Raw genomic sequence first — 27114 nt, 5'->3', positions numbered from 1 at the left:
GTATTTCTTATAATTACTGATTTGAAAAAGTAGTGACATGCTAGTGACACGGTTAATATCTGCTTTGTTTTGTTCTTCTCGCTGAGACTATGGGCTGGCCACGTGGTCAGTCAGCACTGGAAGTAACTAACACATGTAAGCATCATGGGCTCTCACAGCTGGCAGGGTTAGAGTCCTGAAAACCCCTCTCTACCTACCCTTATAGGGAGGCTAGTTAGCAGCGTGCAAGGCGTAGCGACAATCAGCCATCCTGAAGGAGAGCACCTACAAGCCTAAATCAAGGCAATTAGCATTTTTAAAAAAGATTTTATTTATTTATTTGACAGAGATCACAAGTAGGCAGAGAGGCAGGCAGGGAGAGAGGAGGAAACAGGCTGACTGCGGAGTAGAGAGCCTGATGCGGGGCTCGATCCCAGGATCCTGGGATCATGACCCGAGCCGAAGGAAGAGGCTTCAACCAACTGAGCCACCCAGGTGCCCCAAGGCAATTAGCATTTTTATTCCCACTCGGACCTACTAAGCCCCCTGGACCTCAGCCGCATGTCCCCAGTCTGGCTGGACAAATCCTGGCCTTTCGGAAAATGGCATGAGGTAACATGAGGGAGAGTTCTCTCACCAATTCTTGCCGACAAAGGGAAAAGAGGGGAAAATTCCAGCAAGGTTGTATTTTCAGAAAGGGTGGTGTCTGCGGGACTGTGAATGTGGAGTTTATAGTTAAGTATTTTGTGAGGTGGGCAGTGCTAGTCCTCCATCTGATTTGAACTGGAAAGTTGAATTGCTGTTGTTTAAAGGAAGTGCTCTTTGTGGTTTGGTGACACTAGGACATTTCTCAGAGTAGTGTGGCCACACATTGGCAGTAGTTGGTGCCTGGGTGGGAAAGAGCCAGTTTACCCGTTGGTATGCGGGATGGGACCTATTAAGGGCTTTGTATCCTCCCATACTGTCTGCAGAACCAGCAGAGGTGGTAAGAAAGAGAAAAGATACCTCAGAGGGGTTGGGGGCCCCCTTGTACCAGCATCTTTGCTGGGCTCAGGGGAAGCAGGGAGCAAGGATTTGAGTGCAAGCAGCTCATCATTTGGAACCCATCTCAGAAATCATCAGTAGGGGAGTGGGGAGTGAGGCAAAATAGTGAGGGTAGACCAAGCAAGGCATTTTCATAAACAACCTCCCAAGGCTTTAAGGGAGGAAGCTCTGGGAGACTATAGAATAAAGTCTCAGCCTTGTGTGCACATTGGAATCACCTGGGGGGCTTGTTGAAACATATTGCTGGGCTCCCAACCTCAGAGTTTCTGATTCAGTAGGTCCGAAGTGGGTAGGACCTGAAAGTTGCATTCCTAGTAAGTCCCCAGGTGATGCCGATGCTGTTGTCCTGGCATGATACTTTGAGGAGTGAAGAAGATGATTCAGATGGTCAGACCCAGGGGTGAGGAGTTGGGGTATTTATGTACCAATTCCCATCTCATGTTGTGGAAGGCTGCTCCTGAAATGGTTAACTGCCTGGTACCCTGCAGGGTACCAGCAGGCCCTGCAGCCAGAGAAGGTTTGCAGGCTGAGAGTAACAAGTGCTTGCTATAAAGCAAAGCTATAAGGTTATGTGGGAACAGAATACAGGGCACCAAGAAGGCCAGCCACACTCACTGCCTGCACAAACAGAGTATCTCTGCAGTAACAATCAGAGTCCTCTGTGTCCGACGGAAAAAGTATTACAGCATAGTGCCACAAAAAAGGGTTAGTGCCCCAGCTGCTTTAATATCCATAGCAGTGTGACCTTAACTAGATCTCTTACCTTCTCTGGGCCCCACCCCAACTGGAAGGCCCCTCCTGTCTCAAAAATTCCTGGATTCTCTGATTACTAGATCCAAGTGATCCTGCTCAAACACAGCCTGTGAAAACATTCGGCCCCGAGAGAGCTCCAGGAAAGCACATTTACATCTATCATCCCTGCCCAGCGTCCTTCCCCAAGGATTCAAATTTTGTCCAAGCAGGTGCTGCCCCCAGACTGTGAGGCAATACACTGCAAAGCCTGAGGCTTCCGAGGGTGGGCATCCCGTGTGGTTCCTACAGGTCTCTGGTCCCCAGGCACCAGGCTCACTGCCTTCCCTTCGCATCCTTGGCAGGTGTATCAAGCATTAATAAGATACTTCATCTCAGTCAAAGAAGACTATAAGACTATGTATTTTCTTTTAATGAGTTATGCAGTTAAAATAATAAGCTGCTTAATCTTTTCATTTAGGGTAGAATGATGTATTATGGCAGACTCAATTGCTCCCCCACTTCCCTCCCTTTCCCTGGATAGCCTGGCAATGACACTGCCTGGTCGTTGCCCTTGCTGGGCACCTGAGTGTAAAAGGCAAGCCTGCAATTCCCCAGAGAACTAGAAAAAAGAGGGTAGTCTTGCCTTCCCAGTGTCAAGGAAGATCAAGGTACCTGCAACCAGTGTAGACACTTAGATTCAGATAGACTAACAGAGTGGACATCTACAGCTTTTGTCTTCCAAGCAGTCAGATTCCCTTTTATCAGAAACAGCTCCCCCAGTTCTCCATGGAAATCCACACTTCCCCATTCATAATCCCAGTGGTTCAGGATGTTAACATCTACCTGGTCCCAGATGAGCCTAATCAGTGTATTTCATAGTGCTGATCTAGTGAGGGTCAGTCCAGTGGTAGCCAGTGAGGATGCCAGTCTGTTAAGGGATCTCCTGCTCCAAGTGTCAGGAAATTCCAGGACCAAGATTCTGGGTCTGTTCACAATTTCCTGACTTAGATAGAAAGTGTCCTAAAACATAATGGTACAAAAAATTTGCTAGGGCTGAGCTTCTCTTGCACTCATAGCTATGTGACCTCAAATCTCGCCTTCTCTGGGCCCTTAGCTCAAAGAATTCCACGACTCCACCTGTCTTGAAAATTCCCTGATTCTCTGTCCAGAAAAGCCCTGTAACTTGACAACTAGATCCATGTTACCATGTTCAACCACTGCCTGTGAAACATTTACTTAGTACTGTATCTGGGAGGGCCACATCATCACCATGCTTGACTCCTGAAAACCCAGAGTGGCTTAGGAAAGTCTCATAGCAACTTCTTCCATCATCAACTTCCCCTTGCATTCCTGGATATGAAATCTCATGCTACCATAAATGCCTACCACTATTTGACCTGGCTTCAAGTCGTATGATTGTGGACACACGCAGTAGTAAGACCTTAAAAAATATTTCAATGAATCACTAAAGGTTAAGAACTTCACTGACTATCTTTGCAAGAGGAGGGCAGAGCACTGAAGGATTTTGCCATGCTCATCCCCCTGCAAGGACTATCTCTCCTGCTCCCCTAAGGAACATTCTCCCTTCATCCAACCTTCAAGGTTCACCCCTTTCTGAAGGACCCCTGGGCCCTCCCAGGCACAGCCAGGTCCTTTCTCTATTGGAGCTCTTCTTCCTTCCTTCAAGAGTCCAGAGAATGAGTAGGAGGCCTAGGTTGGAGGACCAAACCTTCATGGTCAGCCATGACCCAGCCGCCATCTTTGTGTTTCCATGGTCTCAAGGAAGAATTGACTTACTCCAGGGAATGCTGCATGTGTGTGAACTTGGACAGGCACGTATATGGGTGTCATTCCTCTTGCTAGGAGATCTGAAACAGGGTGCCCAAAGACCTTCTCACACAGTCCCAGGGTTAGGAAAGAAGAATAAGTGGGGACCCTGCTTCTCATAAAAGTATCTATTGTTTATAGCCTCATGTTGGCTGCCACTGGGATAGGGAGTTACTTTGTCCTGCCTGTCCCATGGGAGTGGCTGAAAGCTCCTTGCCTGACCCCTGACCTGCTGCCAAATTCTCTTGGACCTCCTGAGTTTTGTGATGACCAATCTTAGAGCCAGGTCACCCTGGTCCACTTCCTCTCCTTTCAAACAAGTATGGGAGAAGGCATCCCAGTCACACTTCCTTCTTCAAATATGAATCAAGCTAATCATATGAAGTACTGATGTATAGCAGGTTTGGATATTTTTTATCCAAGTTCTAATTGATTTCAAATCCTAATTAAGGAGTAACTATTAAATGGACAATGAAGGACCCGCAAAATCACTTTTTCCATCTTGTAATTTGACCTTCAGTCTCTTTTTTTCTCTAAGCCTTGAAAAGATCTGATATGTTCATGTGAAACTGATTTTGCCTATTCAGTAATGATATGTTCCTCCCTTTTGTCTTTGGTTGCCCACTATCCCAACCTCATTTTCCCATATTTAATGTCTTCTCCATCAGTCTTGCTCCCATCATAGACGTCAAAAACACCATGCAGGTAGGGCATAGGCAGGTGGTCTAGGCTTGGAACTAGCTCAATCTCGCCCACATTCCCAAGACTCACAGTTGAAAGTTAGTGACCCGAAGAAGCAAGGAAAAAGAGAAATCCTCCTGTTGCTAATGGGAGCACAGTCATCATAACATCCAGAGTTCAGTGGTCAACTCAGTGGCATCCACACCAGTCTACATCTGTGGCACAACAATGGCTGTGGTTCTGTCAATACAGCCTCCCTCTGTCCATTCCAACCCCCAAACCTCATTCTCCAGATATCCCAGGGATACCACAAGATGCCCAACATCCTTTCAGTGAATTCTTCTCTCTGACTGCATCATTCAGTCAACTCACATGCAACAAAGAGCCCCAGTCATGATTCTACTACCTGCTTTCTTCTCCTGTCTCCCTCAACTGAAAGCTGCTTCTGTCTGTTGCTGGCATAGCCTTTGATGGCCTGGCCCATCCCTTCTAAGATATCCAAGCGTCTCCTCTGAGGACCCACCACCCCCTGATGGGTCTCACCCCACACTGAACTAGAAGCATTTACCTGCCTGGGCTTTGTTTTGTTTTATTTTGTTTTGTGCCGCAAATATCACCCAAGCAAGTCACAGATGAAAGAATGATGCTCCTTGCCCTATGCTGATCCCTTCAAGACTTTCTCTGTGGGGCTGGTTCAGAGAGACAGCTAGGCATTTGCCTCAAGGTCTGTGGAGTCACCTGTACTGTGTAGCAAATCAAAGGGAAGTGGTGGTGTCTTGGTGCACAGAACTAGGAACTTTGCTTGGAGGCTTTGCATCCTCACTGACAACTCAACAGTCTTTTACCCAAAGATGTCTCAAGAGACCTTCTCATCACACTTGGGGGGGCAAATTAAGGCCTACCAGGAAAGTGGTTTACTCTGAGTCACATGTCAGATTAGCAGCTGCTAATACTGATACCTAGTAACTTTCAACCCAACTGGTCAAGTATATGTAACAGCCTACTAGGCTTTCTTCCACTTCAAATTTTTATTTTTCAAATACTTTATTTTTCCTCATTTAAGCAGATCTGCCAATTAAGTTCTCTTCTACAGAGCCAAATATGTATATCTTCATAAAAATAATTTTTGAATTTAAAAAATGTGTAGCAGGGGTGATTACACATGATTTTTTTTTCCAACCTTTGCTTATATGTCTAGGGCCTGACCAAAGCTTAAATTTTTCAAGTGAAAGGATCTTTGTATCAGTCAAGATTCTTCAGAGAAACAGAACCAATGGGATAGTTTAGTGGGTAGGTAGATGGATGGATAGATGGATGGATGGATAGATAGAGAGATAGACAGGAGAGGAGAATTATTATAGGAATTGGCTAATGCAGTTATGGATACCAAAAAGTCCCATAACCTTCCATCTGTAAGCTTGACAACTAAGAAAACCAGTGGTACAATTCAGCCTGACTCTGAAAGCCTGATGCCTGAGGAGCTGGTGGTATAAGTCCCAGAGTCTGAAGGCCCAAGAACCAGATGCTGTGATATCCAAGGGCAAGAGAAGATGGATGTCCCAGCTCAAGAAGAAAGAGGAATTCACCTCTCCATTGGCCTTTTTGTTCCTTTCAGGCCCCCAATGGATTGGATGTTGCTGTCCACATTGGTGAGGGCCAGTTTGTCCATTCAGTCTACTGAATCAGATGTTACTGTCTTCCAGAAACACCTTCACAGACACATCCAGTGATAATGTATCACCAGCCATGTAGGCATCCCTTAGGCCAGTCAAATTGACACATTAAATTAACCATCACAAGTCTACTACTTTTCAGTTTGGCACCTATATCTGTGTCCTTAAACCATACTTTATATCTTAATAAAAGACAATTGCAAGGTTATAATTCTGTTTAACATGATACAACTATTCTGCATACAACTGAGAAACCTTTCCCTGAAAAAGGAGGTAAACTCCTTGAGTGCACTTTACCCTTCTCCTGATATCCTGTACCTTAAATATTATGATGTAAAATTAACAATATTTAAATATTGATATAAAGACAATACATCTTATGTGATAAGAAAATAAGGGAAGAAAGAAAACAAAAATATTTGCTTAATATATGTACATACACACCCAAACACTCATAAAACAAGGAAGAAATAGTGATAACAATTACAGCCCTGTTTCTATAACTGGCCACATCATCATGACAGACTTATAACTACCTTCTTCTACTATCCATTCTGTATCCCTTTTGCCTTCAGCAAGCACCATCACTGGTCATGCTTCTTTACCTGGTGAAGTGACCCAAACCCATTTTTGAAGAGTCTCTCCCATTATTAGTCCTGTCTGGACGAGGTCGTTATAATTTTTCATTGACCTTAATCACAAGGCATGGTGATTCTAAGAGATGCCTTGAGGGATCTCCTGTATTCCAGACATACTCCTCCATCCTCCATGGTAGAAAACCAGTCCAGTTTCCCTTGTGTATCAGGATCAAGCACCCCAGCCAACATAGCAATTCCCTTCTTTGTCAGGTGATTCAGAAGCATGTGCACCCCTAAATGGCCTGATGAAGATCTCAAGTTCCAGTTCAGTGGAATCCTTGTGTCTGCTGGTGGCACCATTGCTCCTGCAGGAACTAAGCCCTCTAGGCCAGCAGAATGTAAAGTCATGAAAACAGAAAGCAAAATTTTGCTGGTATGTCACTAGGGATAATAGTGAGTCATGCCACTTCCATTTCTACCCCTTGATTCCTGGACCTGTGAATCCTTGCTGTGGGTGAAACAGCACCAGATTTTGGATGCTGATTCAGACCATATATACCTTCTGGAAAACTTTGCTCCAGCCCTACCTAGCTGGTGCTGTAAATGAGTCTTCAAAAGGCCATTCCACCATTCTATCAAGCCAGCCACTTCATGATGATGGGAAACTTGGCAATACCAGTGAATTCCATGAGTGTGGGCCAATTGCTGCACTTCTTTTGCTGTGAAGTGAATGAATTCTTTGGTCTGAAGCAATGTTGTGTGGAATGCTGTGATGGTGGATAAGGCATTCTATAAGTGCATGAATGGTAGTTTTGGCAGAAGCACTGAATACAAGGAAGGGAAATTTGTATCCAGAATAAGCTTCTATACCAGTAAGGACAAAATGCTATCCCTCTCATGATGAAATTGGTCCAACATAATCAAATTTTTTATTTTTTTTTCTTTAAGTCCAATTGCCTTGGAGGTGGGAAGAGTGTCCATCAGCCAAAGTTGGTAACCTTTATGACTTGTTTTCAGTTTTTTTTTTTATTTTCTTTTTGGACCCCTGTAAGCAATACTTCAATATCTACAATCCACTGTCAAATAAGAAAAGCTAAAAGCAGAGACATTTATTAACTCAATTTTTACACAAAAAATGCACAAAAAATGCATATATGTTTATGTATCTGCACCAGTTTATATGACCTGGAGAAGTATGTGGAAGGAAGCGACAAGTTGGCCAATAGCTGTTATCAGATAGAATAAGGTTTCATTGTGAGTAACAGAGACTAGAAAAAAAAGTGATTTAAGATAGAAGCTCTTTCTCCCATATATGTAAAAGGAACCTGAAGGTAGGCTGTCCAGTATGATAGCTCTACAAGGTCACCAGAAACAGAGGCAGCTTCTGGATCCCTCCTCCACTGTCTCATGGTAGGTCCCTTGTCCTCATGGTCCAAGATAATTGCTGAAACTCCAACCATCATATGCAAGAGAGCAGAAAGGAAAAAGGAAAGGGAAAGAAAAGCTTACTTTTAAAGGAGGCCTCTGAGAAGTTTCTCTCACATGACAATTCCACTTACATCTCATTGGTCAGAATCTAGATATATGACCACACATGGTTGCAAAGGAAGCTGGGAAATGTAATCTTTTAGCTAGGGAGCAATGTAATACCTAAAATCTAAGGTTTGTTAAACTGAGATGATCAGGCAGAATGGATACTGATTAGCCTTCAGCAGTCTCTCCAAACAGCTAATTTGAGGATGAGGAAGTGAGGTTATCAGGAAAGGAGGGAATAGAAGGGCATGCAGGTAGAAATGGTTACATGTGTATATGTGTATATATAACTTTGTATTATTTCACTAGCTATAGTGAGTTAATTTTTAAAAAGTAACTTTTGGAAGAATTTAAAAACATTTTTAATAAGCATGGTAAGGGAAATTTCCCCGTAAGTCTTCATATAAAATTCAGACTAATGAACAGCAGACTAATGAACAGACTAATGAACAAGCAGCTTCATCAGATTTTTTTTTTTTTTAAGACAAGAGGGCCAAAATGAGACACCATGGTGGATAATGTGAGGTCCCTGTGCGGGTCTTCCATCGAGGCAAAAATGCATACCAGCGAGAGAGAAGGTCTGAAGAGAGCTGGAGTCTGGAGCAGAAGCAGAATGCAGGGAGGAAAAGATGGCTGCCCAGAATCCGAATTCAAGACTCTTAGGAGCTGTTGAGCTTGACCAGGGCAGAAGCAATCCTTTAAGAACCCACCTGAAAAATACGAGGTGGGCCTTCTTGGACTTGAGAAAATTGTGGTACCAGGTGCAGAGTCTATCCCCAAACTCAGCCATGCCCCAGAGAAAACAAGGTATACTGGCATGTTTCATCCAATTCCCGGGGCATAGAACCCAGATTAGAACTCAGGCAGCCCCTTTCCCGGGAAGACCTCTGCTCCCTATTTCGTCCTACAGCGCTTTTCCCTCACAACCCCACGATCTTGCTATGAGGAGAAGCAAGAACTCATTCTTTCTTGGGTTCTAATTCTTGGAATTTGGACCCCTGTCAGGGTATGGGGGTTTCAAAGTGGGGATAACAGTTAACTGCTTTTCTCCTGCAAGTTCCTGTTTAGGCACTTGGTTCCCCGAAGCAAAAAAGGGTACAGAGTAACCTGGGATTCCAGAAACAACCCCGTATTAATTTCCCAGTGTTGCCATAATAAAATGTCCCACACTGGGTACTCAAAACAATGGAAATAAATTCTTCCAAAATCTTGGATCCAAGGTGCCAGCCAGGCCATGCTCCATGAGATTGGATAGACTCCTTCATTGCCCCTTCCATCTTCTGGTGGTGGCATTCGGACCCTGGCTTCCTCTGCTTTGCAACTCTATCATTCCAGCCTTTTCCTCTGTCATCATGTGGTGTTCTTCCTGTGTGTCTGTCTTCTCCTCTCTTGTAAGGATACTGTTCATAGTGGACTAAGGCCTGTCCCCCTCTAACATGTCCTCTTTTAATTTACATATAAGTGCATTTGCAAAGACCCTAGTCCATGCTGGGCTTAGGAATTCAACATTTTGGGGTGGAGAGACAAACCCCTTCAGGGTCTTTCTTAGAACCTCTCAAGGCCCTCAGCACATCAGCCAGGCTGTGGCCACCAAGAGGATCACATTTGAAAGGAGACTACTATGGACATGATTGTAAACAGAAATACTTTGAAGATAGATTTTAATGATAAAGGAAAATAGAGTCCTCCAAGGTGTCCCCCACTCCCAAGCATGGGGGCCCAGGACAGTCAGCCAGGGGTGGGCCTGACCTCTTCCTCATGGTTGTGAAAGCAGCAGCAATGGCCTTTCTCCTTTCTGTGAACAGAGTGCCTCTAGCTGCCTTGAAACAGATATTGCACCCCCCCTCACTGCTAGCCCTGGAAACCCTGGGGGTGAGAAGGAGATGAGATTAGATCATGGGATGAGGGGATTCTGCCACACACCACAGCATATAAGATTATGGGCCAGAGCAAGAGCCTCCCACGTCCAACATTGCAGGCAGTTGCCAAATAAAACTATCAGCATGGGTTTGCTCCTAGCCCAGCCCTGACACTGGGCCTTGATTTCCTTGTCTTCCAAATAAAGGGGTTTGATGTCTAAGATCCCTTCCAAATTCAACAGTTCTGAGCTCAGAGTGAAACCAGAAGTCTCTTGGAGGGTGTCTTAGCTGGGTTCCCCTAGAAGCAGAGCCTGAGACAGGGATGCAGCACACGGGAGGAAGGGAAGCAAGACAAAGAAGGGGAGGGGCAAACATATCTGGTCTCAAGTAAGGCTAGCCTTGGCCTGAAATTAATGTGGGCTCTGGAGCAGAAATCCTATGATTTCTAGCAGCCTAGAGACAGCTAAGGGCATTGTACCCTTTTATCAGTAAGCCAGCCTCTATGGGCTGCTTTGGATGGGAATATTTATAACTCCTAGGCAAGGTAAGCTCTGGGGGTTATTCTCCAAAGGAGAGGGGCTGCTGTGAGCTGTAGCAGCCCCTCAAAGCAGCTGGGGAAGGGGTGAATCACAGCCACAAATGCCTAGGGAAATACAAACATTAATTCTCTCAGACTTCTACACAGGAAAGACTTGCTGAGAACAGAAGCAAGTTGCCGCTTTCTGTAAAGCCCTCCCCATTCATTCAACTAATGTTCTTGAATGAATACCTGCTACCTGCCAGCCACTATTCTGGGTATTGGAACATGAGGCTTAGCATCCAAAAAAATCACACCAAATATTCTGATTATGCCCCCTCCCCAAGAAGGGCTAGATCTCTTCTACAGGAGACCCTGCCTAAAGGAGAGCTACCAGCCAGCAGCAGCAGACATCCTCTGGGCTGGGGAGGATGAGAGGAGGAGCAGCACAGGCTGGCAAGTGTTTGGTTTTGAAACGCCTGTGGCATATTCAAACAAAGATACAGTAGCCACACTGGTGCAATTTGGAGGCGAGTCTAGCCCCACTCTCCAGGAGTTTCTGGCCAGGATGCCTGCTGTGCAGCCGACTGTAGCCTCCATATGTTTGAGCAACTTCCACCTGGCAGGTGGAGAGTGAATATTTGTTGGTCAGGCAGTCCTTTCCCTTCAAAATCCACTCGCTTTCCTCCTTACTTTTTAACGTGTCTGTGCTCATCTCTGCGGCCCTATTTCTATGGGATCCTCTCCCAAGGGACAGGGCATTCACACTGAGCCAGCCCAGGATCAGCTTCCACACCCTGAAGGGCCATGAGCTGGTGGTATGCAGTGGAGGTAGTGAGCCTAAGAAGCTGGGCCAGATCTGGGCACCTGCCAGGAGGACCATGACAGGCAGTACAGGAGGGGCACCAAGGAGGGGTTCTGGGTCCTCAGCCCCACGAAGCCAGGGGGAAATTAAAACAGGCTATTTAATCAAAAGAAATGAAATCTTGCCATTTGCGACGACGTGGATGGAACTAGAGGATATTATGCTTAGCGAAATAAGTCAATCAGAGAAAGACAACTATCGTATGATCTCCCTGATATGAGGAAGTGGAGATGCAACATGGGGGGTTTGGGGGGTAGGAAAAGAATAAATGAAACAAGATGGGATCAGGAGGGAGACAAACCATAAGAGACTCAATGTCACAAAACAAACTGAGGGGGGCCGGGGGGAAGGGGGTAGGGAGAGGGTGGTTAGGTTATGGACATTGGGGAGGGTATGTGCTATGGTGAGTGCTGTGAAATGTGTAAACCTGGCGATTCACAGACCTGTACCCCTGGGGCTAATAATACATTATAAGTTTATTAAAAAATTTTAAAAAATGGGCTATTTAATATTCCTTCTTCAAACTTGAAGTCCTCTCTGTTCATGGAATAAAAAAGGGGTTGTTTTGAAAAGTGGAAGAAAGAGGCCTAAAGCCAGCATCATGCTAACGAAGGGAGTCAGACTTGGAGTTGCTGGAAAAGAGGTCCATGGAGAGCAGCCACAAATGCTCAAAAAACCAGATAGTATCTGGGGAGATTCATGCATGGCAACAACTCCAACTGCGAACTGTGCCCACCACAACCAGTTATCATGGATCTCATAGTGTCTTTCTGTGTCTCTGTCTCTTTCTGTATCTATCTATCTAGACATAGATATTATATGTCTGTATGTATATGCATATGTTTTTGTATATGTCTGTATGTATGTGTATGTATATAGAGAGATATATAGATATAAATATAGATATAGATATTTCTCTAAAACTATGGACCAGACCACTTTCTGTCTTTCAGAGAAAGGCCCAATAGCAAGTCATTTCGGTGGCCACTAGTCTGTAACACATGGTCATAATTTTAGGATTCTGGTGTCATTCCAGGGAAAAATAAAAACATGACAGAAAAAGGATATAGTATTGACCAAAACACTAACATTTATTGAAGACTTAAGGCACTGCATGGAGCTCTTTCCTTGCATGATCTTGGTCCCCCCACAGCAACCCCAGGTGAAGGACCATGAGCACTCCCTCTTTTACAGATGAAGAGCCTGGAGTACAGAGAAGAGCTCTCACCTGTCCAGTCTCACATGGCTAGTGCTTGGGGGGGCTCCAGAACCCACTTTACTGTAGACAGAGCTAGACACCAACGTAGCTTGGCCTCATGACAAAAAGCCTTCAGAAATCAGCTTCTAGGGCGCCTGGGTGGCTCAGTGGGTTAAAACCTCTGCCTTCGGCTCAGGTCATGATCTCGTGGTCCTGGGATCGAGTCCTGCATCGGACTCTCTGCTTGGCAGGGAGCCTGCTTCTTCCTCTCTCTCTCTGGGTGGCTCAGTGGGTTAAAACCTCTGCCTTCAGCTCAGGTCATGATCTCGTGGTCCTGGGATCGAGTCCTGCATCGGGCTCTTTGCTTGGCAGGGAGCCTGCTTCTTCCTCTCTCTCTCTGCCTGCCTCTCTGCCTACTTGTGATCTCACTCTGTCAAATAAATAAATAAAATCTTTTTTTAAAAAAATCAGCTTCTGTAAGTGAAGTCCAGTAGAAATACAAGAGAAGGGCTGGGGAGGTGAGATGGGGGGGTGGGGAGACTAAAGATGGAGAGAGCAGAGAGAGAAAAAGCCACCCAAAACAATGAAGCCAGCAGGAGGGATGGCACCAGACCAGACAACTTAGCTCTGGCCATCCTGGGAGGTGAGGCAAAGGACAAGTCGAGGTGGCACTGATGTCACCTATGAGCAACACAGTTCCTCTGGTCAGGTGAGACTTTCCCAGCCCTAAGTTCTCCTCACATGGCTTTGTCCCCGAGTTTTTCTTATTTAAAGGACAAGATTCAGAATGGTTGTTACTGTTGCTATTGAGGAACAGGATACGGGACACCTGGGTGGTTCAGTCTGTTAAGCATCAGCCTTCAGCTCAGGTCATGATCCCAGGATCCTGGGATCAAGTCCTGCATTGAGCTCCATGCTCAGCAGAGAGCCTGCTTTTCCCTCTCACTCTGTTTGCCACTCCCCCTGCTTGTGCTCTCTCTCTCTCTGACAAATAAATAAAATCTGAAGAAGGAGGAGGAAGTGGAGGAGGAGGAGAAGGGGAACAGGTGGGGGAGAAGAAGAGAGTGGTGCTCTGTCATTATGGTTGGCATGTGCTAGAAAAGCCTGTCCTGCTTCAGATGTGTTGGTGAAGGGTCAGGGAGTGGGTATGTGCCACTGACCAAGGCTGCAACCATGAGCACTAAAAAAGCAGCTGCACATCCATGGGTGAGTCTTCCACGTGAGTAAGGCAGACCTGTCCTTCTCCCACACTCCCTTGAACTCTCTCCACTCTCCCTTTTCTCCACCTGCACCAAAACCCCTGCAATGCTGATGTGGCCTAACATTTCAGTTCCACAAGGTTGTGGATATACACTTTAATGTGTTAACTACTTCGGTGACAGTAAGTGGACTCAGTTATTTGTTTCCCTTTACTGCCCTCATGTCTCCTTTCTTCCTCCAGGAGACCCCTTCCCAGTGTCTCTAGGTAGCATGTGTCTGAGACCGTTTATCTCTGAGGACGTCTTTCTTCCTGTTCACATTTCAGCGATGACTTAACTGGATATAACATTCTAGGTATGAAGGTATTTTCTTCCACTCTACAGACGTTGCTCTCTATTCTTCCTGCCTCCCATGTGACAATTGAGAGGTTTGATGTCTGTTTGAAATGGACTCATCTGTAGAGATCTGTTTCCTGTCTCCAGAACATTTTCTCTATATTTGATGTATTTAAATTTTATTCTAATTGTCTCGATATGTGTTTACATGAACCTACCCTGTTTGGCACACCATGCTCCCCTCCAGTCGGGGGGCTCAATTCTTCAATTAAGTCTAGAAAATTCTCAGTCATTCATTCTTCAAACACTTATTTTCTCCCCTCCATTAACTCATTTCCCTCTTGGTGGTAGTCTTAGAAACAAATGTCGACCCTTCTAACTCTGGCCTCCATTTTGATTTCTCTCGTCCTTTCCATCTCTCTCCCTTTCTGACACCTCTGTCAGAGGGTTGACCCAAATGTCCCTCTCCATACCTCATTCTGTAACTGAATCTGCAGTGTTCCTCATCCCACCCATTGGGTGCTCTCAATTAACAAGTCTATTTTTCATGCCTATTATCTCTAATTCGTTTCCTTCGTCAGTGGTTATTCCTACTTTCCGATCTCCCAGAGGATATTTATTATGCTTATTTTATATTCTTGTTCCATTAGCTTTGCTCCTCCTGCACAGAGTGCTCCATTTGTTGGGTTTGTTAACAGAACTTGCACTTCTCAGAGGTCTTATTGTTCCCTGAGAGTGCTCACCCCAGCCCCTTAGGGTGGTGGGCTGACCCAGCCAGTATATCCACTTAGTTGGAGATGAAGGGCTCCCACGGTGCTCCTCCAGGGACACCTCTCAGAGCCCAGGTAGCACCCTGGGCTTACCCTGTCAGAGGAGGAACACTGCCAAACCACCTGCACGTGTTATCTTCTGCATTTCCCTCTGCCATCTGGACCTCCCTCTGGTGGGACTTCTGCCTCCCTGTGAAAAATGACCCAGAGGGCCATCATCCACTCCAGCAGCTGGAAAGCCTACCTGTGGCCCCTGTCCTGTCGCTGTCACCCCACCCCGGGACCCTACCACCTTCACAGTCCCAAAGTTGTTTTTTTTTTTTTTTTCCAGTTTCTATGTTGGTTCTGGAGATCTGGCCACCTCCCTTTTATGCCTGTGGCATTTCTGGGTTTGGAAATGAAGACAGAGCAACCCACACAGGTTTCAGAAACTCCTTTACATTTCTGAGTCTCCACTCCCTGCCTGCCCAGCTCTTCTCAGGGAGTACCACCTCCCACTGCCAGCCAGTGCTTAGAACAAGAGACATTTACAGAAGCAAGCCAGAATCTCTTCGGGGCTTCTGACATATTTGAATGAAGCCAGGCCACCAGAAAGCCGATCTTGCCCCACCTCCCCACCACCCGTTGGCCTCCAAAGAATTCCTTTGGGAAGTGACTATCTACCCAGTGATATACAACTCCTGTGGACTCTCCTCTAGGCATGAGGACAATAGTCCCTAAAGGCTCCATTTCTCCAACAGGTATGGAAAATATTGCCGGGCTCTCTAAGAACATGATTCATCGCCTCTCTTATTGAGGCTCTATGGAAATGCAAGTAGCTAAAAGCCTGCATGGAAATGGGCAAGAAACAATTGCCCTCTGGGCACCGGAAAAATTACTCTTTGGGGAGTTTAATCAGACTAGACCGCTGCTCCACACTAACTACGCAGAGTCTACAGGAACTTTTTCAAATGAAGTTTCATCCTCCCCAAGGCTTAGGTTACTGAAGGCACCATGAGGAGGTCACAGATGCTCAGGCAGGAGTGTAGGGTCTGTGTGTTCTAGGGCCAGATTTGCCCCCATCAGTGCCCTTGGTCTGTGTCCCTCTTTCTCTCAGCTGTGAAACAGGGATTATAACCCCTGTGTGGAGGGTTTGAGATTTGGGAGAGATGGTAAAGGATTCTATGCTTCTCAAAAGAGATCCATAAATATAAATCATCCTCATTGCCTTAAATGAGTAATAAGGGAGGTATAAATAAAATCCCATGGAAACAGAACTGCACATCAAATTCTGAGCAAACTTGGCACCCAGAGAGAGCTCCCTGCTATAGGAATTCCTTCCTATATTCTTCTTTCAGCATACACTGGAGAATCCTTCTGAAATACAATTATTTACCCTTTATTGCTCTGTTATATCAGTTTACAGTTTGGCACTCCAGTTATCCATAAGGAAAGGCAGATGGGCTGTACCTTGTATGAGCCCTCGGATCCACAGAGTAGCAATGAAACACTGTGTGGATCTGTGTGCTTCGGCGGCGAAGGGCTCAGAGTCTGACGTCAAATAGATCTAAGCTCAAATCCCAGTTCTATCTCCTTCTAGCTGAGCTTCAGCTTCCATATCTGTAAAATGGAAATAATATCCACCACATAGGGTTGTTAGTGAGGATAAAGGGAAATAATGCAAGAAGAGTACTTCAGACAGTGTCAGGGCTATGACATAATGCTCCACAAATGATGGCCATAGTATTATTGTATTATTGTTGGAGCGTGAAGACCCCCACCTTCTCTCTGTCTCTCTCTCTCTCTCTCTCTCTGTCACATGCGCACACGCACACAGGCACACACACACACCAGGTCCAGGGCTAATGGAGAGCAAGCTGAGAGTCTAGGATGTAAAATTTAAGGAGGCACTTACTCACAGGTGTATGCAAATGTAAGAGAGAGAGTGCCTTAAATTTTACAACCTAAACACCTCCTTGTCTTACTCTAGTCTTGACACACACACACACACACACACACACACACACACACACAAGTGAGAAAACCAAGGCCTGGAGAAATGTAAAGAACCTGGATCTCAGAGGTTGTATATGGCAATGCTGGAGATTCCAAGGTAGATCTTCTCCTCCCCCTGCCATACTTTGTCCTCCCAGGTCTGAGCAGAGAGATTCAGAAATGGGACAATTCCAGATACTGTGAGCAGGTTCCTGCAATCAATCACACCTGTAATTTACAGAGGAGGCAGGCAGCAACTTCCTGTGTCCAGAGAAAGCTGTACCCAACTCAACTCTTCTTCCACTGCCTGTAAACCTTGCTTTGGAAACTGACCCCATTTTACCCTGAGCAGGACTGGTGCTTAAGAGGAGGGCCTTCCAGGGTGCCCGGGTGGCTCAGTGGGTTAAGCCACTGCCTTTGGCTCAGGTCATGATCTCAGGGTCCTGGGATCGAGTCCCGCATCAGGCTCTCTGCTCAGCAGGGAGCCTGCTTCCCTCTCTCTCTCTCTCTGCCTGCCTCTCCGTCTACTTGTGATCTCTCTCTGTCAAATAAATAAATAAAATCTTTAAAAAAAAAAAGAGGAGGGCCTTCCGGTCACTTGCACAAGGGTTGTTTTGATTGGTCAGTGCCTGTGTCTTGATGGTAGTTAAATATTTTTACATTAACCTGTGCAAAAAGAGCCCACAGAGGAAAGACTTGCCCTCAACAAGGTCACAAAGTCAAATTCAACAGATGAAGGTGTCTCAGAATCTTTATGATTCCTCCTCAGATCTCCTGTTCTTGACTCAAACCTGTCACCCTCGCACCATTACTCACCCTACTTCCCATCTACAACTATAACCTTTCCCTGATCAAAACCTGACTGCCCAGTCCATAGCCAGATTTCTGCCTTTATTTCCTGAGATACTCCCATCCCCAGGCTAGAATTGAGTTCAGTTTGGGGCAACCTCTACCCTTAGCTCCCTTCTTCCCCATCCACATGCACAACTCTGGCTCTTGCAACTGCCTTTCTCAACACTGGAACCTGATTTCAGACTCTGGCTGGGTCTATTGCAAACTTAATGTCTTGCTTTGACTTTCACCAAAAGCCAACCCTGAGCTAAAGACCTGGGTGAAGGTAGCTTGTTTGGCAGATAATCCAAGGAAATATTGAGGGAGTGAGGAAAGGAGGCAAGAAGGGAAGAAACCCATATAAAAGTTTGGACAAATGTAGGTTACAACTGCAGGCACCTGGAACTCAATCCTGCCAGGACCCCTCCGAGAGACAGCATAGAACCTAGACTTCACAACTGTCCGGTTAAAGGGTGAAGAGGCTGAGATATTTATCAATTCACCAACTCCCAACTGTCCTGGGTTGAGGCTTGATCTTGGGATAATGAACCTTCCAGCACTTCTGCCCAGTCTGTGTGCTGGTTGGTAACTTCTGTGGCCAGGAAAGTCTAGAAGCAGAGAGACGAGCAGGGGCTTGAGGGGTGAAGGCACGAGGTCTTCAGAAACTGTCAGCTGAAGCTACAGATGACCTTCAAGGCAGCCTAAATGATGTGGCTTCAGAACTGGCAGTGTCTCCTGCCAGCAACACACATCCTGAAATAGCAAAGTTTTCCATAGGCTTTTAAGGGCACTGTCTACCTAGAATCTTCATAATACTGTTTTCCCCTCTACCACCCCTGCCTTGATTTTCTCTCTGAGAGAGAAACGGAAACAATGAGAAAGAAGAAAGTACAAAAGTTCGACACAATAATGGTCTGTAAACATCCTTCCCATACATCTCTCTCTCCACTTGCTTATGTCAGGCTTCTGTCCTAGGGCTGGGGTCCCCAAAAGAGACCCTGAGGTGAAAAATCATGTGTGCTAGTGACTTCTTAGGGAAACTCATACAGAAATTGGAGAAGCCAGACCTGGCAGTGGGAAAAGCCAAGGAAAGATGTGATTAGCAGAATGGCCTTAGTCTGATCCCACAGGGGGCTCTGGAGTTTAAATTACATCTCAGAATCTCCATGACCTGTGGCAAGAGTGCTAGGCTCTCATCTTCCTGTCCTGATAAATCATTGGTAAGGGCCACTCCAGAAGGATAGAAATTTCCAGCTTTTCCAACACTATGGACAAAGTGGGCTCTAGTCCAGGGATAGTACCAGCCATTGGAAATGAAGGTGCCTCTAAGCCATGGGAAGCAGCTTTAAGGGAATCTGGATGGGGCCCCGACATTATCTGCTGCAGCTTCCAGAGAAACTTACATTTGAGTAAGTTCTACTGCTATAAAAATGTTTGATGCCACTGGACTACAGTATCTTTTGAATGTTTGTTTGTTTGTTTGTTTGTTTGTTTCTGTTTTTATTTTTATTTTTATTTATTTATTTTTTTTTACATCCTGGCCTGAAAGCCTATAATTCTTCAACACAGAGCTGCAGACCACATGGTTTTGGGGACTGGATACTAAATTATCCCATTAGGGTTGGAAATAGTTCCTAAGTCACACCCTAGGAGTGCCTGAAGCAAAGGCCCAAACATAGCTGGTGGCAGCAATTTTCAGCTCTGAAAAATCTAGTCACAAAAATATAAGAATTAGTGAATCTTACCCATCAGAGATGACACACAGGAAAGGATGCATTGTGGTTCTCCTGCACCCCCATCTCTGCTTCCTTCTCCTTTGAAGTTTTGGGCTAATAATAGAAATTGAGTAGGTGCTAGTTCCTATGTTGCAAATTTTTCTTTACCGATGATGCATAATTGCATTGTATTTCCATTCAGTAATTCTTCAAAATAAACCTTAAGATATGCAAAATGAGAAATGAAGATGAGATTGTAATACAATAAAAGTATCTTGGAAAAGGTTTCTTAAACTCTCTCCCCTCTGGATACAATTTTGAGGTTAGTTAAATTTTCTTTCTTTCTTTCTCTCTCTCTCTTCCTTTCTTTTTCTTTCTTTCTTTCTCATGTTTCTTTAAAAAAATAAATTAGGAAAAGAAGGTATGAGAGAATCCTTCAAACTACAAAATATTTTACTTGACATGTAAAATAGTGAGTTCATCATCTCATACATGTTAATCCCTAAGGTGCTGTCATATCCCATGACACCGTCCTATCTCCTTAAAAAAAAATGTGACTTTGGAACCTACATTGGAAATATCTTGTGTTTTTCATTTCTGGAAACATTTCCTCACTGGTAAATAGAATGATGTTACAGGAGTTTGTTCATTTTGACTACATGAAAAGGTAAACCTGTTCTTACTTAGTTGCCAGCAGGTAGAAATACACAAAACATCGAATCAAATGTCAAAATAAATTAAATTCTTGCACCTGCTTGTAAAAACTCTGAGCAAGCAACATCTAAAACTTGTAAAGAGTGAGATCTTGGTGACACTAATTCACCCATTCAGCAAGTAGTTACTGAGTGTCTTCTGTTCACCAGCATTGTCCAGGATGCTGAGGATGCCGCAATGGACACACTCCAAGACGCCTTCAAATGTTGAAATATTAGCTCCATCATTTTCTGAATTTGGCTTCCATATTGGAAAGATGTTTCCATTTTTAAATCTCTGTCTGATAAATAATGTTCTCCCAGGTTCCCAAAAGAAGAATTAATTTGGCTAAACAAATCAGTTGTTGTTTCACTCATTGTTATGATAATAGAGAAATTAGGTTTTTAATTAAGGCTGAGGAAGGATGGAAAAGAGTAGACAAATAAACGCCCACATGGTTTGAGGCCCAAGGGACAAGACAAACCTCCTTTTTGCTGTAGTGTCAAAAATTCTCTCCCTTCCAGCAGCTTCCGCAGGTTAAGGCGTCTTATCTAGGGTGGACCCCAAGCTACAGGCATTTCTTGCCCTAGGAATAGGTTAGCACCCACCAAGTTGACATGAATGATGATTTAATATAAGCACCTTTCAAGGGGATGTACTGTAGCTATCACTGTTTTGAAAATGAGTAAGCTGAAGCTTTGAGAAGGTAAGCAACACACTCCGGGTCACACAATTGTGAGATGCTGTCATGATTTCAATTCAAGTAGTTTGATTCCAAGATGTTCTGAGCCTTTAACCTACATTAACTCTTGACACATGAAGAAGGGGTCTGGAAGTGTCCAGTACATTTATCACTCATCTTGTTTTTATTTAAAAATCACTATGAAAAAAATGAATGAATGTATGAACATCAATAGGATATTTTAAATTACACAAGGAATACATGTTAATTGTGAGAAGTAAAGGAAGGAGGATGTGAATGCAAAAAATAAAGGGGGAAAGTAAGGGAAAATGTGAAAGAACCACAAAGAAAAATCTGCATTTTTCTACTGTCCATACACCACCCATTCTCAATGGGCACCATACAGCCCCTAAGGGGTCAAAAACTGGTCCTTGTGGAGAGAAAAGCTTATTCTTTCATACGCACAAATAGTCATACAATACATACATGGACAGATATACAGTAAATCTGTAGTATTAAATTTTTGTTGGAGAACAAAATTTGGGGGGGAAAGTCTAAAAAGATCCTGGAGGGAAGCTAGTTTGGAGAAGTTGAGAATACCGCCATAGATTTGGATTTTAATAGATTTCAAATATTTTTATTATTCTAAAATATTAAATATATTAAATATACTTTACATATAGTATAAATATATGAATATATAAATATAAATATTATATATAAATATAAATATATATTTACACAATATATCAAAAATGTTAAATATTAAATATTTTAAATAAATTTTAAACTAAATAAAATATTAAAAATTTAAAATTAAATATTATTTATTATTTTAAAATAATAGATTTTAAAGATTTAATCGGTAGCTATTTGTACAGATTTTTCTATGTATTGTATCTGTTTTATTACAAAAATGGGATGTATATACATGCTGTACCTTTCCGTGTCCATGAAAATTCTTTCTAATAATATGCTATACCATTCACGAAGCATTTTTGCATACTGTATTTCATTTGATCCGTACTGTAACTGTGCGAAGGTAGATGCTTTAATTATTATTCCTATTTTACAGCTGAAGAAACTTAGGCATAGAAAGATGAATTAACTTGCCCCAAACTCTCTTAGCCAATATAAACAACAGAACTAAGATTTGGATCTTATTTCTTAAGATCTTTGAGTTTACCTTGCTATTTTTCCAAGCCTTTTGAGTAGAAATCTTAGTTAATTTATTGTAAATTGTTTTTAGTTTTCTAATAAAAGCTATAAAATTTTCTCAGCAGTCACTCAAGCTTCATCTCAAGTTCTGGATAGTTTCTGCATCAGACGGACATAAGAAAGTCTTCCCTATCCTTGCAAACGTATCACCAGTTTTCTTTCTTTTTTTTTTTTTAAACTTTTTAAATTTTTTTACTTCCCAGAGCTTAAAGAAATTTCCTTACCATGCAACCTTGTAGCTTCTTAGAGGATGTTGACTCTTTCTCCGTAAACAGGCCTGAAAGAGATTTCCAGCCCTTGCACTGGCATCAGGAAGCCATAGGAGGCATGCCCTCTCAGGTGAATTCCTTTACCTTCGCCTTCCTCTGGACCCCATGCCCAGGCCCCACCACACTCCCAGTCCTGCTCACAGAAGGAATGTGGTGAGAATTGGGCTTCATGTTGGTTTTTCAGCAGCAGTAGTACGCAGCAAATAGGCCGTGAGAAACGATGATAGTAAGAAACATTCGTCTATTTTTGACCATAAAAAAATTTTTTTTATCAGAAATCTTATTAGAGAGCTTATGGTTTGGATTTTTCGAGAAGCTAGAGATGGATGTTTTCTGTCAAGCTCAAACCCTGCCAGCCCTAAGGTGGAGAGAGAAAACATGCATACAGGCTGGCACTTGGGTACCAGCAGCTGAGGCTTTGCACACAGCCATCCTTGCCTCCTGGAGCCCTGCACCCTGCGGGGTCCAGAGACGGGGTTCCATGTACAATCTGACCTTTGCCTGGTGATCCACTCCAAATACTCGAGCAACCTTTCTCCACCGTGGCTCTCCATGGAGCTGGTCTGGTATCTTTGAGGGCCCTTTTTCCACTGCCGTCACTGCAGGCCACTCTTTGAGCCATCTTCACGCCATCCAGGCTCTGTTCCTCCAGTGAGAACAGTGCAGGAAAATATTCTGGTGTCTCCTAAAACTTGTTCAGCTGGGAACTTGGCTACAGAGGTTGCTATGGCAACCAGAGCAGATGATTAGGAGGGAAGCTGTTCTTCCTGCTAGAATGTGGGTTAGGTGTTTGTGTGTGCACAGGAGTATGTGGCACACAGAAGAAAGGAATACTCCTAAGAAAGGCCTAACCATTCTACACAAGACCCTCGGATTGTCCCAGAAGCCATGTCCCTCACTCCCGGTCGAGTGGACCTGGACTCAACCACAACTGCAATTTTAAGGCAACATGAAGCCAGTCCTTTCCAAATCATCCAGTTTATATCTGTGCTTGTGGGAATCTTCCCCCAAAATGTGTTTCTACCAAATTTTATTGGGGTCTCATTTCTTCATGATCTCTCAAACCAATGGACCACGCAGGTATCCATAGATGGATGGACACCACGCCTGTCAACTTGGAAATGTTGTTAATGTCAGGTGACAGGTATGCTATGAATTGGATACATCTCTGAATGTTTCCTTACTTAATCTTTTTGAAATTAAGTCTACAATTTCTACAAGGTGTATCCAACATGATTTACAGATTTCAAATCTCATGTAGTGCTCTCAGAGTGTAAGAATTTCTGCATACATTCTAACATAATGTATGTAATTAAAGACTGTTATACACTATGAGTAGTATTTACTTAATAAAATATTTAAACTCTCACATGTAAAATATCTGAATCATGTGTAACTGAAAAAAATGTGGAAGAAATGATATAGAGATTTTAAAAATTGGAGACAAGAGAATGGTCAAGTTTATACCATACAAAAAGATAAACTCAAAACGGATAAAAGACCTCAATGTGCAGCAGGAATTTATCAAAAATCTTAGAGAAGAACATAGGCAATAACCTCTTCGACATCAGCCACAGCAACTTCTTTCAAGACATGTCTCCAAACGCAAAGGAAACAAAAGTGAAAATGAACTTTTGGGACTTTATCAGGATAAAAAGCTTCTGCACAACAAAGGAAACAGTCAACAAAACAAAGAGGCAACCCACGAAATGGAAGAAGATATTCGCAAATGACACTATAGACAAAGGGCTGATATCCAAGATCTATAAAGAACTCCTCAAACTCAACACTCAAAAAACAAATAATCACGTCAAAAAATGGGCAGAAGACATGAACAGACACTTCTCCAATAAAGACACAAATGGCTAACAGACACATGAAAAAATGTTTAACATCAGGGAGGTTCAAATCAAAGCCACATTGAGATACCACCTTACATCAGTTAGAATTGCCAAAATTAACAAGACAAGAAACAACAGGTGTTGGAGAAGTTGTGGAGAAAGGGGAACCTCTTACTCTGTTGGTGGGAATGTAAGTTGGTGTAGCCACTTCGGGAAACAGTGTGGAGATTCCTTAAGAAATTAAAAATAGAGCTACCCTATGACCCTGCAATTGCACTATGCCCTGTGGGCATTTACCACAAAGATACAGATGCAGTGAAAAGAAGGGCCATATGTACCCAAATGTTCATAGCAGCAATGGCTACAATCGCCAGGCTGTTGAAAGAGCCAAGATGCCCTTCAACAGATGAATATATATTCATATATATTCAGTCCATATATTCATATATAAACAGTCCATATATACAATGGAATATTACACCTCCATCAGAAAGGATGAATACCCAACTTTTGTATCAACATGGGTGGGACTGGAGGAGATTATGCTGAGTGAAATAAGTCAAGCAGAGAGAGTCAATTATCATAGGGTTTCACTTACTTGAGCATAAGGAATAACATAGAGGACATTAGGAGAAGGAAAGGAAAAGTGAATTGGGGAAAATCAGAGGGAGAGACAAAGCATGAGAGACTGTGGACTCTGAGAAACAAACAGGGTTTTGGAGGAGAGGGGATGGGGGGATGGGTGAGCCTGGGTGGTGGGTATTAAGGAGAGCACATATTGCATGGAGCACTGGGTGTGATGCATAAACAATGAATCTTTGAACACTGAAAAATAAGATAAAATTGTTTTTTAAAAAACCAAAAAAATTGGAGATAAAATAAAACTCTATAGAGATCCCTCTCTTCCCAGATGTTAACAAGAACAAGAGATTTACTGGGCACTTATTATGTACCAGGCTCTAAGTATTTTGTATGTTCTTATTTGTTGAATCCTAACAGTAACACCATAAAGTAGATATTATTATCTCTACCTTACAGGAAAGGAAGTGCAGGCACAGAAGGAAGTTGCCCAAATCACAAGGCAGTGATGATGGAATTGGGTGCCAGCTGGGTGATCAGGCTCTACTACCCAGTCTGATAGCCCCAATAGCCCAGGAAAGGATGGGGATCCCTGCTCAGGTCCCAGCCCAGCCCTTCTCCAGCTCTCTGAATCTCCTCCCCTCTTCATCCCTCCTACAGATCTTATTTCCTTCTGGGTAAGAAAACAAGCTCTTCCCTCATCAGGCACTCCTTTAGAAACTATTGTTTAGGGAATAAACTTCGGGCTTCTGGTATTGGAGCAGTCTAGAATTTAAAAAGTCTTATCTCTCAAAGTTACTGCCTCTGCCATGAGCTTCAAAAAGTCTGTTTCAAAACCCAAAGCTGAACACTGGCTCATTTCTATCTCATTTCAGTCCGCTCCTGAGGAGATAAGGCTCAGCCTCACAGTCTAATTTTAGCAGAGGAAGGACTGTAGATTAAAATAAATCAGCAAGAATGAAGATACATCAACTAAATTTTCAAACTATTATTCCTCTACATGTTGTATCTGGAAATAAAAAATTATTAATTGCATTTCTGAGAAATATATGAATCAGTAAATAAAATGTGTTAACATTTTAACTATTCAGATCCACTCCAATGAAATACGTTACTCAAAGAAAAGTTGTGTCAGGGTATTTGTGTCTCAGTATCTCTTCTTCCTTATAGAATAAAATCACCCCCGCAAATTTCAGCCTTACAGCTGGAGGCTACATTTCCCAGTCTCCTTGAGTTAGGTGTGGCCATTTGACCAAATTCTGGTTCAGAACACTTAGTTTACTGGTCTTGTGGACTTGAACAGGTCATTGAGTCTCAGTCCAGAACATAAACACCAGAAAGAACCATAGAGCTAAACCACCTGAAGACCAAGGAAGGACGGAAGGACGGAAGGCCAGAGTTGCAAAGTGAAATGCCAAGGCTCCCCATCAGCATCAGAAGGGCAGGGGCTTGAACCTCCTTGTCTGCTCGCTATGGACCATTTTTGACACTACCCTTCTGTTCCCTAAGCTTCAACTTCTTCTGCAATGTGAGGCTGATAAGAGCATATGTGTAGTGGGCACAGTGGCTGACCTCCCAAATTCCACTGCACCCCTCCCCCACATTGAGTAGTGTCCCATGGTTTGAAAACTTGACTCTTGCTCCAGAGGGAGGCTCTGATTAGTCTCAGCCTATAATAATAACCCATTTCCCTTGCCAGGATTCATCAGCAGCCCAGACCTAAGCTAATTGGCAGTGGCCATTCCCTTGGTACACAGGTCTTGGACTAGCCATGGGCATAGAACCCAGGATGGACCAATCAGAATTAAGGGAAAAATTTTTGTGTGTTGTCAAAGAAGAGGCCTTCTTTCCCCCTCTCCGTCCTTGTCCACTTCCCTTCCTCCTCTCTTCCCCCCTCCCTCTCTCTGAACATCAAGGAAAAAGCTTACAGAACTGGCTGAGACCACTGGCCATCCTACAATATAAATTACCCCTGTCCTGGGTTGTGAGCCTAAATGAGGCAGCACAGGTAAAGCACTTTGCCCATACCAGGCCCATAATAAGTGCTCAAATAACAGTAGCCTCTCATGCAAGGTCAGTCTGTCCATAGCGGCCCTGGCTCATAAGGACATTACCAAATGGTTCCATTATTTCTATCTTGATCAAGACACAATGTTTACCTTTATGCACATTCCATGAAAATGGTTCAAATTCCACAGCATAATTTAGAGGAGTTTCAGGGGGTTCTGGTGGATTGTGTCCCAGCTGCAGATCAGCGGGAGGTCCCCACTTCGGGAGAAGTGGGGATAGCTCCTTCCCACCCCATTCCTCATCCTAAAGACAAGAGAAACTTTTCCCCTCACTCAGAGCATTCACAGCTCATACCTTCCTCCCCAGTTTGCCTTCTCCACCCATAAACACCAGCCCCTGCCTTACCTCGTTTGGGGGAGCAGAAAACCTTGCTCTGCAGCGTGTATCCTAATTTTTCTGTTGGTCACTCTGCCCTATGGCTTCCTTAAGACTTTGTCTCTGCCTCATTAGA

Source organism: Enhydra lutris, unplaced genomic scaffold (genome assembly GCF_002288905.1).
Source record: "Enhydra lutris kenyoni isolate GAN:26980312 unplaced genomic scaffold, ASM228890v2 scaffoldscaffold66, whole genome shotgun sequence".
In the NCBI taxonomy this organism is placed as follows: domain Eukaryota; kingdom Metazoa; phylum Chordata; class Mammalia; order Carnivora; family Mustelidae; genus Enhydra; species Enhydra lutris.
The sequence above is the reverse complement of the archived record's forward strand: the minus strand, read 5'-3'. Positions refer to the sequence as shown.